At 30.5% G+C, this 17995-nt stretch overlaps 1 non-coding gene across 1 annotated transcript; it reads right to left on the bottom strand.

Moving 5' to 3' along the window:
* Positions 1-7079: 7079 nt before the first annotated feature.
* On the bottom strand, positions 7080-7151 carry TRNAN-GUU. The gene has a single exon. It is a non-coding gene; the product is annotated as a tRNA-Asn (tRNA).
* Between the last annotated feature and the right edge of the window lie 10844 nt (positions 7152-17995).

Raw genomic sequence — 17995 nt, 5'->3', positions numbered from 1 at the left:
ACTTGATTTTTAAATATCAAATTCATTGGCCACATAAAATTTATTTATAGGTATAAAGTCATTATGTTTTAGCATAAGAACATCAAGATTTACATTAAAAATGAAATCATCATAATGTCTTGGTTGTACCTTGACCTTTCTGATCTACGAGTGAGTTCAACACTTAATCTAGAACATTATCTACACCTTTGGTAGATCTTCTTGTTACGGCTCATTGATGATTTGAGGCCCTAGTCCTTCAAACATAATCATCTCATCATTGAAATCATCAATGTCTTGTTGTAGAGCTTGTTTCTCTTCATTATCTTGAATGGTTTCAAAATGAATATTTCTCCCACTTTAATTGTTGGAAAATAACTTTTTTCTAAGACACCATTCCCTTGCAACAAACACATTTTGTTTAGTTGTATTATAGAAATAATATTCAAAACTTCCTTTTAAATACCCTATAAAATATTTTTCTAATTTTTGGATAAACTTCTTTGTTTGTAAATATTTTACATAAGCTTCACATTTTCATATTTTCATAAAAGACAACTTTGGAACATTTCTTATTCATATCTCATATGAAGTTTTGTCTACAGTTCTTACAAAGTCTTGTTAATGTAAGTATAACGGTAGCGGGGGCGTATCCTCAAAATGATATCGAAAGATTAAAAAAACTCATCATTATCAGATCATATCTATCAAAGTCATTTTCTCATTTTAGACACACCAGTTAGCCGTGGTGTTCATCGGATAGTTAATTGTGTTACTATCTTATAATTTTTCATATGATGATCAAATTCGTTGCTCAAATACTCACCACCACAATTAAATCGAAGTACTCTTATTTCTTACAACTTTGAGTCACTACTTCATTTTATATTTCTTTGAACTTTTCAAAAAACTTTGATTTATGTGACATAAGGTAATATACTCATATCATCTATAAATATGATGGAGTATCTATAGTTACCTTTAGCTTATATCTTCATTGACCCGCATATATCTTTCTGTATTACGCCTAGTAGTTTAGTAGCCTTTCAAACGTCATTTGAAAGGTGATCTTGTTATTTTATCCATAAAAAATGATAACGCCAATTTTGAATCAAAATCTACTTCAAATTAACAATTAATTCGTTGATCTTATCAATTTATGTAAGATCTCTTTCATACCATTTTTTTAAAAAATTTAAGGTGTTTTTAAGCATAATTTTATATCATTATCTAAACACATAGTCCTTGAATCTCTATGTTAAATTGATAACATCGTTATTACTATAGTTCATAGAGAAATAAATATTAATGTGTGAATAGAGTCAGGCCTTGTGGTATCGATAGAGATAAAAACTCCACGTGTTGCTCATCTAGTTAGTCCACACGAGCCCGATAAGATGCTCTTATCTTCGAATTCTATGACGAAAGGACTAGGGAGAAGCAATCACAATTTTTTGGTTAGAAAGCTGGATAATTGTAACCCTCAGGAAACCCTTGTCCTGGAAAAGCTCGAAGTTCGAGAGATTTCAACATCGATTTACATGTTAGGAATCTTTTTAGAATAAAATATTATTTTAAAAGATTTTAAACAAATCCTAACAACTTTGAAATTAATTATAAAATAGTTAATTTAGTTTCAAGTTTAAATAATCTTTAGGTTTAAAATAATCATATTAAAATTTGATTTTTAGAAATCTGTATTTAAATTAATTAAAATTAATTAATTTAAAAGATTATTTATTTGAAACAGAGTCACAAAATGATTTTTTGTTTTAAAATCAATAAAAAGTATATGTGTATAAACGTATTTTAAAATAAGTTTCGTTTGGTTCATAGTTTTGTGATACTTAGGAAATGACTTTCGCACTTCATCCTCCATATTTGAATGATGGTACTTGTTGTTGATGACGATGACTAAGGAGGAATATACCTGAAGAACATCAGTATTTGAATGCATTAGGGTTTAAAATAAATCACAAATAAACCCTTATCAAAATATTTTTTTTTGGAAATATTCCAAAAATATTTTGAAATATTTTCTACTTTTTTAGGATTTTTAGAAAATTATTAAAGTCCCAAGATTAAAATAATTTTGGAAAAAAAAGTGCAACCAAATAGTCTCGACCGGTGTCATCGGTCATGGGTGTGTCTTTATCGGTCGGAGGCTAAAACCCTCAGTCTTGGGTCGGAAATCCCTCGGTCGGGCTGAAACCATCAGTCCTAGGTTATCTTGAGGCTAACTTCATCGGTCCCCGGTCGGATGTCAAAATACTTGGTCGGGTCTCTCGGTCCTAACTCAAATTCCTCAGTCAGACCTCTTGGTTTTGGCTGAAATTCCTCATTTGGACCTCTCGGTTCTAACTAGAATTTCTTGGTCGGACATCCCGAACCTGACCAAAAATCCTCGGTCGAAACTCTCAATCTTGGTTGAACCTATCGGTCCTCAAGCACATCAAAACTTCAGATTTTACAGTTTTATTGAGGCTTTGATTTTTCGATCCAAGAGCTTGGGTAGCTACACAAAGCTCCTAGGAACATTATGAACATTATCTCAAGGTTTGATTCAACTTGAATGATGTTCGTTTTCATCAAAAAAAAATTGAGACCAAAAATCGGGTTTTTAGTTTTTAAGCTCTAATGAAGTGCAAAGAGCTTGCCAATAGCTTTTTTTATACTTCATATGATTGATTGGTAGCAAAACATGAACATTGATTGTTCATATTGACCAAATCAATAACTTAAAATTTTCATTTGTTTTACAAATTTTGATTTTGATCAAACATGATCGAGATGAATCAAGTATGATCTAAATAGGTTTCCAACATCATTATAAACATGTTGGGAAGCTTTCTAGGTTGCTAGATTAACTCAAGAACATAAAACCCAATTTTGATTTTTTAAAATTCAAATTTGGGATTTTTTTAATTTAGATTGATTGATTGTGTTTGGCTTCAACAGAAAGCTCACAAATGATCCATATATTGTTTCTCAATCAAGATATCGATTAACTAGATAGTATACCAAACTGTTAAAAATAAAATGTAAAAATTCTAATTCAAACTGATAATTCGATATAGTGGATGATTAGAATTTTACTAAGGATTGGAGAACACTCCTTAGACCTTAGGGAATCTTTTGGGATGCCTAAATTCGAGTTTTAAAGCCTGGTACAAAATTTCCAAAAATCCAGAAGCTTAGAACTTCAATGGAAGATTTTCTGAAAATTCGGATTGAGAGTTGATCTTTTGCTTTCAAATTCATCAATGATGGCTATTTATAGCCTACCAAGGTCGGTTGATCAACCAAGTGGGATGAATTGAGTCAAATATCTATGATGTTGTTTTGGTTGTTCTTCCAGATAGTCGTCAGTGTAGGCCATCATGACGATAGCAAGTTTAAGAGAAATGATCACTTAAGTAGGGTGCTGAAGTAGGGTGATCATTTCACTTTTTAAATGAAGTCAAATTATCAAGAAATGATAGAGTTCCATCTTTGAAAAGTCAAAGATGGCTACAGATGATTATCCATCTGGCGCGCGATGAAGACGACAATCCAAGAAGAAACGACGTCGTTTCGAGCATATTTGGCGAACACAAGATGCTCCGTTAGCGTTCCATCAATGTTTGGGCGTTCTGTCCACGTTGGAAAAAACAACATTAGAGCAGTTGTTTGTTGCTTCATTGTTTCGCGTGCGCGTCTTCTTCAGTTATAGTCGGCGACGCGACGCGTTCCTATGCGTTGGCCCTATCCAAAGGTCATGGTTCTTGTTGCATCAATTCTTCCGAATTTCGGTTACACACAATTACAAATATATTTTTTATTTTAACCTTAAGAATTTATTTGAAAATGATTTTTCTTTCGCCTTTTGGATTTGTTTTTAAATCTTTTAAAATATACAAAATATTTAAAATAAATATGACATTTATTTGTTAATTTTTTTATTTTTTGTATATTTTGGGTATAATAAATAATTTATTTGGGATAAAATGTATATAATATTTATTCTAAATTATGTATTTTAATCTCTTAATTTTTTTTAAATTAATTTGAGATAAAATAAGTATAACAATTTTCTAAAATTAATTTTCTTTGGCCATTATTTTATTATGAATTTTATTGTTACAACAATTAATTCAATTAATTGTCTAATGACATTTGGGTAAATTAATTTGATTTTATTTATTGAAAATAAGTAAAATAATTATTTGCAATTTTTATAAATATATAAAATTTTAGTATTTACAATAGTTTTCTTTCTTTTAATAACTTCAAAAATGATTTTTTTTACTCTCTTAATTACTTTTCATCAAGTAGTTTTTTAGCCACCAAATATTTTGACACATCTATTATATAAATAGGTTGTAGTATATTTAAGGAAAGAAGATTCAAAATATTATAACTCCTTCCTTAATTAAATTTGGATTATATATTATTTTACTTCAAAAATAAATAATATAATCATTAACATCTTAACACAATAATTAAACTATTTAATTATTTATTTATTTCATAAATAAATAGTAATTTTTTAAAGTCTTAATTATATAATTAAAAAACTTTAATTATATATTATTTTATTTAATAAATAAATATTATTATATATTATTAATTCCTTTAATCTAATTCGTCAACTCTTAGTGTCACCTCATGAACCTAATCGGTTTTACCCTTTAATTGTAGACGTAGTTGACTTCTAGAAAAATAATACGATTCCTAAAATAATTGGATTAAATTATATCCAATAAAAATCCTATCCAAAATAAGTCATTTTTAATTAAATTAAAAGACACACTCTTTTTTTTATGAAATACGAAACCAGCATCTAGACTTGTAAAATTCATGAAGGTATGAGCGGGTCTCTGAAAAAGATTTTTAAACTAAGAAGCGATATTGCAGATCTTTATGACATTCGGCCAGGGGACGGGAAAGACACTATATTCTGGAACGACCCCTGGTTCGAAAATCAGTCTATCATCCACAAAGAGGAGTTTCAAAATACTCGTATCAAAAGGAACTACGCAAAAAAGAAAATTAGAGACATTAAAGACGAGAATTGGGACTCACTCCTAAGATGAAATCCAGAAGGACAGAGGATACTTGATCATATAAGTAACATACAACTACACGAAAGACTGAATATTCATGAATGGAAATATGAGGACAATGGGAAACTAGTGTCGAAGAAAATATGGGAGGTAACCCGGGAAAAAGCGCAGAAAGTAGAATGGGCTTCTCTTGTATGTTCAACGAAGATTATCCCTTGACACCAGTTCATCCTATGGCTCGCCTTCTGGGAAAGACTCAACACTCGTGATTGTATCAGCAAGTATATGAGCATCCTGGACGCGAGTTGTCTTCTATGTAGATGAAATGAAGAAACCATAGATCACCTATTCGGGAGCTGCTGTATTGCTTCGGAGCTTTGTGACATATTTTATAAAAGCCTGGAGCTGATTAGTTTCCCGAGCGAATGGAATGAAATCAAAGAAGCGGCACTACTCAAAGTCAAGGGAAATAGATTTGCAACAAGTGTGTTCAAGTGCGGCTTTGGAGCAGTGGTGTATAACATTTGGCAAGAACGGAATGCAAGGGTATATGGCAGAACCTGCAGGAGCGTTGAAGAGTTATGGAAAGATATTGTATCGGATTGCAACGCCCTCGCGAGAATGTGGAGAAGAATTCCAAGCACGGAGCAAAACTAGAATATCTGCAGGAACTGGAATTTACCGTTTTTTGAACTCACTAGAATTGAAAGCATTGTAATTGGATAATTCATTTACGTTTTAACTTTTATTCAGAATGTTACGACTTCAAAATCATTCTAAGCATGTCTAGAATGATCTCTTAAACTCGTGGGTTTTTTCCTGTTTTGGGAAATTTTTAATGAAATGACGATAAGTCGTTTTTTCCAAAAATACACACTCCTTTAATTTCACACATTGGAAAATGTTGTAGTTTTGAAGAACATAGCACTAATTGATGGCTTGAAATCTTAACGTTCTTTCATGATCTTCCGGACATTTAAGAGTACCATAATGAATCCTAACTTTATCTTGGCTTTTAAAGGCGATGTGGATCTCTTTGCTCCAGCACAAATAGTTGTCGTCAATAAATAACGCGGCGATAATCAAAGCTTATGGGTTGTCTGGAAAGTTGAGATGAAGTGGAAAAGTTTTTTTTGAATTCAAAAAAAAAGAAACAACTCCGCTTTTGGGATTTGTGTGCTCCATGGTTAGAACCTCTACGGGGTCCAAATGGGTTGGACTTAAGTAGGCTGAAAAAAGATATACAACCTTGGCAAGAACGGCGTTCTGCGGAATATATGACTCATGCTCCTTTTTAGGTTCTTTAAATTCGATGGGTGGCGTAGCTACCGAAATCAATTCTTCCGAAAAAAAGGGAAGGAGAAGTATCTTCTTCGGTGGATCCCTCTTGTTCCTGTTTAATCCCCCTCGTTTCGTAAGTTGTTTCTACATCTCTTTCTTCCGTTTTGGGGGTTTCTTTCAGTTTCCTGTATCTTCAAAAAAACTTTGTCAATTTCAATACGAATAATGATATGGACCCTGAATCTTTCAAAGGGAAATTCCTTGCTCAAAGATGTTCATTTATACTGTATGTACGTTGAAAATCTATCACATATTAAACTTGTGATAAGAGAAAAAAATGCCGCTTAGATTGATTTGTGAAAGAGTAAAGTAAATGTGAACGAGATAACCAGTGGATATGATTCGATGAAATTCTGAATAATAAGGAATCCTATCTTCTTTTTTACCTTTACTAGACAAATTCGAACTAAATAATTTGAGTCTCACTTGATCATTAGTTACCAAGAGATTAGAAATAATTGCGGATACAGAAATGCTAGAATCATTTCTGATTGAACAAAATGTGTTTCTCCTCAAATATGAGTCTCCTAGACAAGATAAAAGAAAAAGGGCAAGAACTCCAAATCAAAGAAGAGAAAAAACTTTTCGAGATAGGACCGAAAGCAACCGACCGGGATCATTCAACACAACGGTATGAACACGATACCAAGGCAAACCCATGAAAATACCCCTTCTTTTTGATCAATCAAAACCCCTTCCCAAACTGTATCAAATCTCCCCAAGTAGGATTCGAACCTACGACCAATCGGTTAACAGCCGACCGCTCTACCACTGAGCTACTGAGGAACAACGGGAGATTTGATCTCATAGAGTTCACTGGGGCTCTGACCGCCATTTTGAACTAAAAGAAAACTTTTCGACGGAATATTCACATTATGTACTATCTTTATATTTCTTGATCACAAAATCCAGGAATTGAATTGTTCTTGTCCTCTTGATGTGCTTTGATACCATAAAGTATGTAGTCCTTGGTGTTGAGTTATAATTCAAGGGTGAAATCCATCCAAAATAAGTCTTGATATACTTTGTAAGGATCTTGTATTTTATTTTATTTTATAATTATGTATAAATGACATCAAAACAATTTAACAAAGATAAATTATTCAAGATGAATAATTTTGAAATAATCATTTTTCTTCAAAGATATTTTATATCAAATACACATAATTTATAACACTATTTATCATGTACATCACATTTATTCAATTAAGTTTAAATTACAAAATTCTTACACAAGTTTATTTCATTCAACCTAAAACAATAATAACTACATAAAAAGTAACATTGAAAACATGTCATTGTGTAGGGGATGTAAGCATGAATGATTATTGATAAACTATGTAGCATGAAACATCATCTATTAACAAATATCATGTTGTTCCTATGAGCCAACACTATCATTTAAATAACCATCATATAAGTTTACATTATAATACATATATTAATTATAAATTATATAAAATTATATATTTTTTAAATTAAAGTATGATGGAGAATTTTAAAATATATAATTTTAAAAATAATTCGGGCTTGAAAACTCGAATAAATATATTTACGTACAGAAAATAACACTTATATTATTTCATTTAGCGAAATAATTCTTTTAAGAATTATATTAAATTGAAATAATATAATACCATAAATCTAATTGAAAGTATGAACATCAAACTAATCTGTTTGATACTGTAAGCATGAAATTTCACTTACTCTATTTTAAAAAATATATATTATTATTTTTAATAATATTAAATAATATATTTATTTTTTAAATTCAAAATAACTCAAAGAAGAATTAAAATCAAATTAGGGGTTAGTTATTGTGATAATTAAACTCTAATTAGGAAAATTATTCAAATTTTCAAAAAAACATTGAGGTTAAAATATTATATTTATTTTTACCCAAATTAAACTCAAGAAGAGGTTAAAATTATGTAATTAGAATTTAATCAAGAATTGTGTATAATTCATGACTTAAAAATAATTAAATAAATACCCCAAAAATAAATAAAATAAATAAAATTATGATTATAATTTTTATTTGATTCTAGAAATATTTTTTGTTAAAATTTTTGGTGAAGAGAAACGCATGAAAGGGATTAAAAATCGATTTCAAATAACTTTTTTATAAAAAATAAATCTAATAATCTAGTGTATCAGAAATTATGTTTAATCTTTGCAGCAAGATTCTCTCCGCCACAGATTAGCGCTTAGGCATCATTCAACGCCCAGGAATGCGCCACACAACCCGCTGTAACGAATCAAGTGCGCCTACCACACCGGATCAACTAACGGGATAAGCTAACATGTTAGTCTAATCATTGATGGACTGGACGGAATGGCTAACGGCTAACGACGCCATGAAACGACGTCATTTTGGTTCGTCTTCTTCATTGGAATCGGACAATCGTCGGAATCGCGACTCGGCAACACGTTTCTTCTAGAAGCTCTATCGCCTTCATCTTTTATCCTTATACGATGATTCTTTTGCCCTTATCTTCGTCTCGTCATCGCCTTAAATATCCCTAGCTAAGTTGGCCACCTTTCCCTAGAACTAAGTTGCCACCAATGGAGATAAGATTAGGGATAAGAACAGAGATCAGCCAATTCGACTTGAATTCTCCTTCCTCGACCGACCTTAGACTAGTATAAATAATCCCTTAGAATTTCTACACCAAATCATCAAACAATAGCATCAAAACACAAACTGAATCAGAGTTTGAAGATCCGACCAAGAACTGTTTTTTTGTCAAAATCTTCTCCGGCGAGCCTAGCTCTAATTCAGGCTTTTGGATAGCCTCCAACACATCAAGGAGTGTTCTTCAGCTGTTGGTATGAATCCAGAAGCTCTATATTTTAATTTGTAAATGAAAGTTTATTTTTTTTTAAATATTCTAGTTTGATTTGTTCTAGGGCTTTTTCATGTGATTTATTTGTTTAGAATCATCATCATGTTGAAAGAAATCAGATCAAATTAACCTAAATCAAAATTTTGAAAAAATAAGCTCAAAAACTGAATTTTATAAAATTTTGTGTTCTTGAGTTTAATCTGGATTTTTTTATTCAAATAGTTCTTAAACATGTTTGTAAACAAAGATGAATTATCAATTACTGTAACATAATGTTTTGATGATGTTTGATCAAACTTTGTTTTTGAAACTTTTGGGATTTTGATTCCATCTTCAAAAATCATTTGAATGATGTAATGATATTCTTGTTTTGGTTGTGTTCAAATATATTCATCATTTCAAAGCTAATGGAACAAAAATTTGGCATTGAAATGACATAATTTGAAAGATCCCAAATTTTGACCAAAAATAATTTTTAGAAATTGATCTTTTTAAAGATCTAATAATCGTGATTAATGTTAAGACTTTTGTTCTTCATAATCATATGAACTAACTGTAGTTTATAGATCATGATTCCATGATCTGAATCAAAAGTTTTGGCTTCTGCAATTTCTTCATACCAAATGAAGAACACCCGGTCCTAGGACCGAGTCCTGTAGGACCGAGACCAAGAAATAGAACCGAGAATCTTTGGTCTAGACCGAGACCAAGGACCGGTGTTCTTGATTTAGGACCGAAAACGAGGACTATTGTTCTTGAGCTATGACTAAGGATGATGATCGATGTTCTTGAGGAAGGACCGAGCCACATGATTGATACTCAAGACCTAGGACTGAGACACCCGACCGAGTTTTCTAGCCTAAGACCGAGTACTCCCTTTAGCCTAAGACCAAGCACTCCCTTTAGCCTAGGACCGAGTTCCATCCTAACCTTGGGTCGAGTACCTTTAACCCTATGACTGACAACTACCTAACCCTAGGACCGAGGACTATGACTGATGAACTTGACATGGGACTGAGCCTCCAAGCTGAGGATAGGACAGTTCGAGTTTAGGACTAAGCCTCCCAAACCTAGGACCAAGCCCTCTAGATCCAAGGACTCATGCACCCGAGCCCTAGTCTAGACCACCCCTGTCTAGGCCGAGCCCGTCCGAGCTCAGATCCACAAAACCTAAACCCAGACCCAAGGACCTGGATCCTAAGGCCTATTTGGTTCCATTTTTCAAAATCTAAATTATTTTTCGAAATTTTAGAACCCAAATCCATTTTCAAATAATCCTAAAAGGTGAGAAGATGATATTTTAATATTTTGGGATATTTCCTAAACCAATATTTTGGTTAAGGTTTTGTTTGAAATTTATTTTTAAATTATAACACTTTTCTGATATTTTTCAGGGTTTTTACTCAGTAATATATCAGCGCAATCACAAGTACGTCCTTTTAAATAATTTTGTACAATTATTTATGCAATCTAAATATATCAATATTGTTTATGACCACTGAACTACTAATTAATGGAAATAAATGTTATAAATGAATTTCAATTAGCTATATTTTGTTTTTTTAATTTTAAAACTGTCATTTGACGGGCGTAGAGGACATGGAGCGAAAGTCTTTTCCGGAACGTAACCAAAATAGAAACCCTTTTTAGAAGTTCTGGTATAAATACATTTATATACGTATCATTTTATTAATTTTCATAAATCACTTGACGACTCTGATTTTCAAATAAATAATCTTTTAAATTAAGTTATGTTTAATTAATTTAAACCGGGTTCAGTCAAATTGTTATTTGGCCCCAGATTAATAAAATCTAAACAAAATTAATTGTTTTTTATAATTAATTTCAAAAGCTCCCGTGTATTATTTTTAAAATCTTTTAAAGTAATGTTTTCTTTTAAAAGAAGTCTAGCACGCAAACCAAGATTGAAACGTATCGAATCTCGAGGCACTCTGCGATGTATTCCCTGTATTGTCATGTGTCCACGACACGTGTTAAGCTACGAATGAGGGCCTAGGGTCCTATATACATTGATTTATAAAAGACTAATACAAAATGATGGAAGACCCCTAAAACCAACCAACACTTGAAATATAACTAATGACTTGTCTATGAACTTATATATTACTATGTTTTGACTTGAAACTAATTAAATCAATTCTTATTTATAAATATTGATACAAATTGTCATATTTAACCTGAATTGAACTTATTAAACAATATTTCATCTTAAATAATGCAAAATAACTATAAAATAATAAATTTTCATTATCTGTAATACAACTCTTTTAGATAACAAAATTATTATTATTAATTGTTACTTAAGATCTTTATTGTAAATAATCTCAATAATCATAATAAAGAGTGAAGATGGTGGAAAGTTGTGTATTCTAATCAGGGTTCATTAAAAAGAATTGTGTGACCTAAAAAGTTAAAAAAAATGTAACTAATTATAATTTTAATAAAATTAAAATATATACATAAATTAAATATATAATTATAATGTTTAATACATAAAATTTTCATAATATATATATATATATATATATTTATTAATATAATTGAGTAAAAAATATATTAATTGATTTATAATAATATATTTATTAATTAATTAACTAATAATAATAGAAGAGTAATATGTGAAGAGAGTTTGGGAGAAAAATGAGTGTGAAGAAAAGAGAGATTTTTTCATCCAATTAAATCCTGTTATGACATTCCGTTTTCTATTCTATTTTCCAAATTCCCCTCCCTGTCTAATAAAAATTTTAAGAAATTTAGGCTCAAAATTGAAAGAAATAATATATATGATAATTAAATATGTATGAAATTTGACTCTTCATAAGTTAAGGATCAATTTTATAAAATCATAAGTTTATGAAGTAGTTAAAGATTCATACTTAAAGTTTAAGACCTGAATTTAATTTATTAGTAAGCTTTACAGTTCACAATTTCAAACAAGTCAACATATTCATACAGAAGAAAGCAGAAAACAAAAACATAGAACAGATCAGCACACCAATCCGTTATCACATCCACCTGGTCCCCACTTCTCAAATGTTTATTAAGATTCTCTTTTGTGTCTCATCTATTGGTCTGACACCATGGCAGTTGGATGATAGAAACGGCTATTTATTTGTGTGCTTTTCTTTAATGGTTTTGATTTTATTAAAATGCTAAAACTTTTATTTAATAAAATTTCAATTAAATACATTTTTTCAAAATTTTAATATATTTTTTTTAGAGGAGTGATAGAGGGAGGGAATTTGGTGAGGGAATGACGTGGCATCACCTTCATTGGTTGAAAAATGTAAAAGTGGGAGAAAAAAAAAAATATTTGATTTTTTCAGCGAATAAGATTATGCCACGTCATTCCCTCACCAAATTCCCTCACCTAATCATTTCTCTTTTTTGTTTATATGTAACAAATAACAACATATGGTAAATAATTATGCTTACTTCAATTTTTATCTATTGTTTATACCCTTCTCAAATGTTAGTATTATTCTTTACTTAACAAATTCTTAATGTTTCTTTGTGTTTGTATTAAATCTAACTTTTTTTTTTCTTTTTTAAGATTGTGTTATAGAGAAATGAATACAACCAGAATTGGCTATTACCTTTGGACTGTCGAGTTTTCTACTTTAGAAGAAAAAAAAACTTACATATTTTTCGCATCCATTAAGTTACCTAGATTAATTACATGAATATTTATTGGTTAATAATTAAAAAAAAATAGTAAACTTTAGTTTAAAATTGACCTTTTTTTAATTTTTAACATCTTTACTGGGTTGCACTAGGATGGGCACCCTAACCCGATGATTATGTTGGCCCATTATACAACTAATGATTCACAGTCTCAATTTCCAACCAAATGTAGACCACTATCGCATTCTTTTTCAAAAAAAAATTGTATTATTATTTTTATGTAATTCATAAATTCTTATTAAATATCATTTATAAAATATTATATAAATAATAATTTTATTTAACTAAATTACTAATTATATTGGGTGTAATTGGCACTACACGGGGAGAATCACGATGTGACTCGGCCCTAATTTCTTTAATTACCAATTTTTATTTTCAAAGTTCTTTCTACTAATTAATTGTATTTCTCTAATTTTCTAGTTTGGCTACATTAATTAAATTGAATTATATGTTTTTATATTTTATTTTCACGCAAACCTATATATAATTTAAATTCAGGTTATAGCTCCGATCAAAAAAATTATTAATTATTAAATTTAATTAAAATATTTAAAAGCTATAAATTATGAGAAAAATTAAATAAAATATTATTTTAATGAAAAAATATTAACAAATCACATATTTTAATATTATATATATAATAACAGTAAATACGAGTTAACAAATCACTGGCATCGATTAGAGTCACAAAAATAATAGTAACAACATGAGACAAGTCAAATTATATATATTTTTTAATATATCATTAAAAATAATATAAATCTAAAAATATTAGTCTGGTCATAAACTCTCTCATAAATCAATTCAACATTTAAAGTGTCTTTGTGATATCTAAATCACATTCCATTGCTTCAAATGTGTGTTGCATGATCTTGCCATAAACCTAGACACTAATGAAGATCTTAAAATCAAGTTTGTTCTATTGCACAATATCTCATACACACAAAAAATGCATAATTTTTTTAGCTTAGGACTTATTTGCTTTGTGTAATTTTATTTATTTATTTGTTTGCATGATTTAATTATTTTCCAAAAATCACAAAAATAAAAAATGTATGAAAATAATATTTTCAACAAAACTAAAAAATATATTTCCAATAAGGGCCCATTTGATTGTGTTTCCTTCATTTACATGGCTTGCATGATCAATACAATTTATTCTACATGTTCAAAAATTATGAAATTGATTTCTTTATGCTTGTTGAATTATTTCTAAGCATAAAATTAATTTTCTATATTTTTTCAACCACTTTGACGTTTTCATTATTTTGTTTTGTTGTGTGCATATACCTTGTTTGGATTGTCTAAAATGTCCAATTGTATTCACGTGAATTCCCGCTCACATAAATGTTTGTATGTATTACATATTCGAATGCTTGTTTATACTTACATGTTTAAATTGTATTTATTATTTTGTTGTCTTGTATGTATCATGTATGATTTACATTTGTTTATTTATTATTTATCACAAACGCAAAATAAAATAGAATTTTTTTATTCATATGTAATATGTAGTTTTAAACAATGATATGTTTAGATTACAAAAATAATTATACAAAATTATTTAAAAGGGAATACTTGCGATTGCGTTGATATAAGATTAAGTAAAAACTTGAAAAATATCAGAAAAGTGTTAGTATTTAAAAATAAATTCCAAACGGGGCCTTAGGTAAAATATTTGTTTTGGGAAATATCCCAAAAATATTTAAATATCATTTTTTTGACCTTTTAGGATTATTTGAATATAGATTGGGGTTCCAAAATTACAAAAATAATTTTGGATTTAAAAAGTGGAACCAAACAGGCCTTAGGATCGGAGTCTTAAAGTTTGGGTCCGATCATACCGATCTGGGCTCGGACGGGCTCGGTCTAGACCGGGGTGGTTTAGATTAGGTCTTGGGAGCGTGGGTCCAAGGATCTGAAGGGCTAGGTCATGGGTTCGCGAGGCTCGGTCACGAACTCGAACTACTTGGTCGAGGGACCGGATGGCTCGGTCCTAGGGCTTAGGAGGCTCAATCCTGAACTCAGGCAATTCGGTCCTAGTCTAGGAGACTCGGTCCTAGATCTAGTTTCATCGGTCATGGACCTTGGAGTCTCGTTCTCAGGTCAGACCTCTCAGTCCTAAGTTAGAAACCTCGATCGGTCATCGGTCCTTGCTCAAGAACACTAGTTTTAGGTCTTGGTCCTAACTCAAGAACATCGGTCCTTGGTTTCGGTCCTAGGTCAATTTTCTCAGTCCTCGATCTCAGTTAGGACCGAGGATTCTCGGTCCCAGACTAAGAACCTCGGTCCCAGACTAAGAACCTCGGTCTTTTACCTTGGTCCAAGAGGACCGGGTGTTCTTGAATTGGTCAAAAATTACAGGTCTTATATCTTTCAATACAGATCATGAAATCGTGATCGGTAAGTTTCAATCAACTCATATGATTGTGGGGATTAAAAGCTCTAACCCTAATCATGATCAATCAATCTCTACAAAGATCAATTTTTCAAAATTATTTTTATGTCAAAATTTGGGATCTTTTGAATTAGGTCATCTCATTGCATAATTCTTGTTCTAACAGTTTTGAAATGATGAACATAGTCGAACACAACTAAATTGATCACAAAATGAAATTCAAAGTTTATTTTTCAAAAAATTTAGTTGGATCAAACATGATCGGGATGATGATATAATGATTTGGAAATCATCCTAACATGTTTATAAACATGTTATGCAACTATTTGAATCAAAATTTTAGTCAAAAACTCAAGAACATCAAATTCAAAACAAATCCAGATTTTCAAACCAATTTTTCGTTTTAGGTTAATTTGATCAAAATTATTTCAACAGAAAGTTCATATATCATCTAAGGAATGATTCTAAACAAAGAAAATACAAAACTAATCCCTAGAACAGATTAAATCGGTTAAACTTAAAAAAAATCAATTTTCAATCACAAATCAAAATATAATGGATCTGGACGCTTACCAACACTTGGAGAACACTCCAAGGATATATGAGAAGCTTTCCCAAAGCCAGGATCAAAGCTTCGATCGACGGAGAGGACTTTACAAAAATTAAGTTCTTGTCGGAATCTTGATTACTTGAATTGTGATGTAATATGTGATTGTTGTTTGATAAATTGGAAGAGGAGGACTTAGAGAGTATTTATACTCAGCTATGTTGGTCAATCAAATTCGAATTCAACTTCGATTTGGCTATCGGATTTTCAATCACAATTCAAAATATAATGGATCTGGACGCTTACCAACACTTGGAGAACACTCCAAGGATATATGAGAAGCTTTCCCAAAGCCAGGATCAAAGCTTTGATCGACGGAGAAGACTTTACAAAAATTAAGTTCTTGTCGGAATCTTGATTACAGATACTACAGTCTTTCAGTAACGGTTTTTGCCGTCTAAAACCGTTACTGTTGTTCCATTACTATCTGTAACGGTTTTCGAAAACCATTACAGATGCTTGTGTTGTTTCTGTGACGGTTTTTAGACGGCTAGAACCGTTACTGTTATTCCTTGACTATCAGTAACGGTTTTCGAACGCCGTTACTGATACCTGTGAAGTTTCTGTAACGTAATTTTTAGTAACGATTGGTAACGGTTTTATTTGCCGTTACAAATAAGTTTCAGTAACGGCGTTCGATGCTTTCAGTAACGGTTTTCGCCCTTACTAATACCCTTTTTTCTACTAGTGTTACTTGAATTGTGATGTAATATGTGATTGTTGTTTGATAAATTGGAAGAGGAGGACTTAGAGAGTATTTATACTCAGCTATGTTGGTCAATCAAATTCGAATTCAACTTCGATTTGGCTATCGGAGTTGTTTTTCTTCGTTTACATTTCAATTCGGCAGCCTAGCTATGGGATAGGTCTTGACTTCGCAGCCTAGGAGAAATGATGGCGGAGAGGAGATGTGCACGAGGGTGAAATTTTGGAGGATAAGAACGATACATGGCAGAGATAATCCTTCTGGGAGAATCACCGGTATCGATCGCATTTCCGGCGATCCCCTACATCGGCGAAGAACACAGGTCAAAACGACGTTGTTTCTTTTAACCGGAATGCGACGTTTCGGCGTTCTGTCTACATTTGGGCGTTTTTGGCTAACGGGGTTGACGCCCCATTAGTTGATTCTGTGTGGCCCCGGGCGCACGTTCACTTGGTTACAATCAACTGTGTGGCGCCTTTCTGAGTGCTGGATGAAAATCCAATGCTGATCCGATGGCCTAGAATCCTGCTGCAATGAAATTTCTTATTTTCGGCTACACCAGATCATTATTTTATATTTTTAATAAAAGAGTTATTTGAAATTGAATATTTAACTCTTTCTTCGTTTTTCTTCACCAAAATTTTCACAAAAAATAGTTTTGAAAAAATAATAAAAATTTTGTTCATTATTTTTATTTTGGGTATTTTGGTGTATTTATTTAATTGCTTTAAACCATAAATTATACCTAATTTATGTTTAAAATCATAATTAAATAATTTCAACCTCTTTTAGGGTCTAATTTTAATAAAATAAATACAATATTTTAACCTCAAATTATTTTTGAATTTTTATTTAATTTTTCTAATTAAGGTTTAATTAGGACAATAATTAATTTTAATTTAATTTTTAATTTCTTGTAAATTATCTTAATTTAAATTTCAAAATATTATTTATAAATTAGGGTAAGTATCGTTAGTTATTATATTTAATTAACAAGTTTGTCTAATGTATTTACAAGATTTCATTATGTTTAAAAAATAATTTTGACAACGTAATTCAAAAAGTTGAGCGGTATTTATCGTGTTAATAAAATATCATATATTTAATATAAAGTATGAATATTGAATACCAAAATATTTAATTTAATAGATTGATTTAAAGAAGACCATTATCAAATTAATAATGCAAACACTTAAAATGAAATAGTACCTTAAAATTTATTTTATTTTCTTAATTTAGAAAAAAATAGTACTGTCATCTTATAATCATGACTTTCGTTTTCATTTAAAACGTTTTAAGTTATAAATTAAACTAATGACATTTTCATCTCTTAAAAAAAATATTAGCCCTTTATTACATACCTTA

Source organism: Impatiens glandulifera, chromosome 5 (assembly GCF_907164915.1).
Source record: "Impatiens glandulifera chromosome 5, dImpGla2.1, whole genome shotgun sequence".
NCBI classification, from domain to species: domain Eukaryota; kingdom Viridiplantae; phylum Streptophyta; class Magnoliopsida; order Ericales; family Balsaminaceae; genus Impatiens; species Impatiens glandulifera.
Note: the sequence above shows the minus strand (reverse complement) of the source record. Positions and strands in the feature narration are given on the sequence as shown.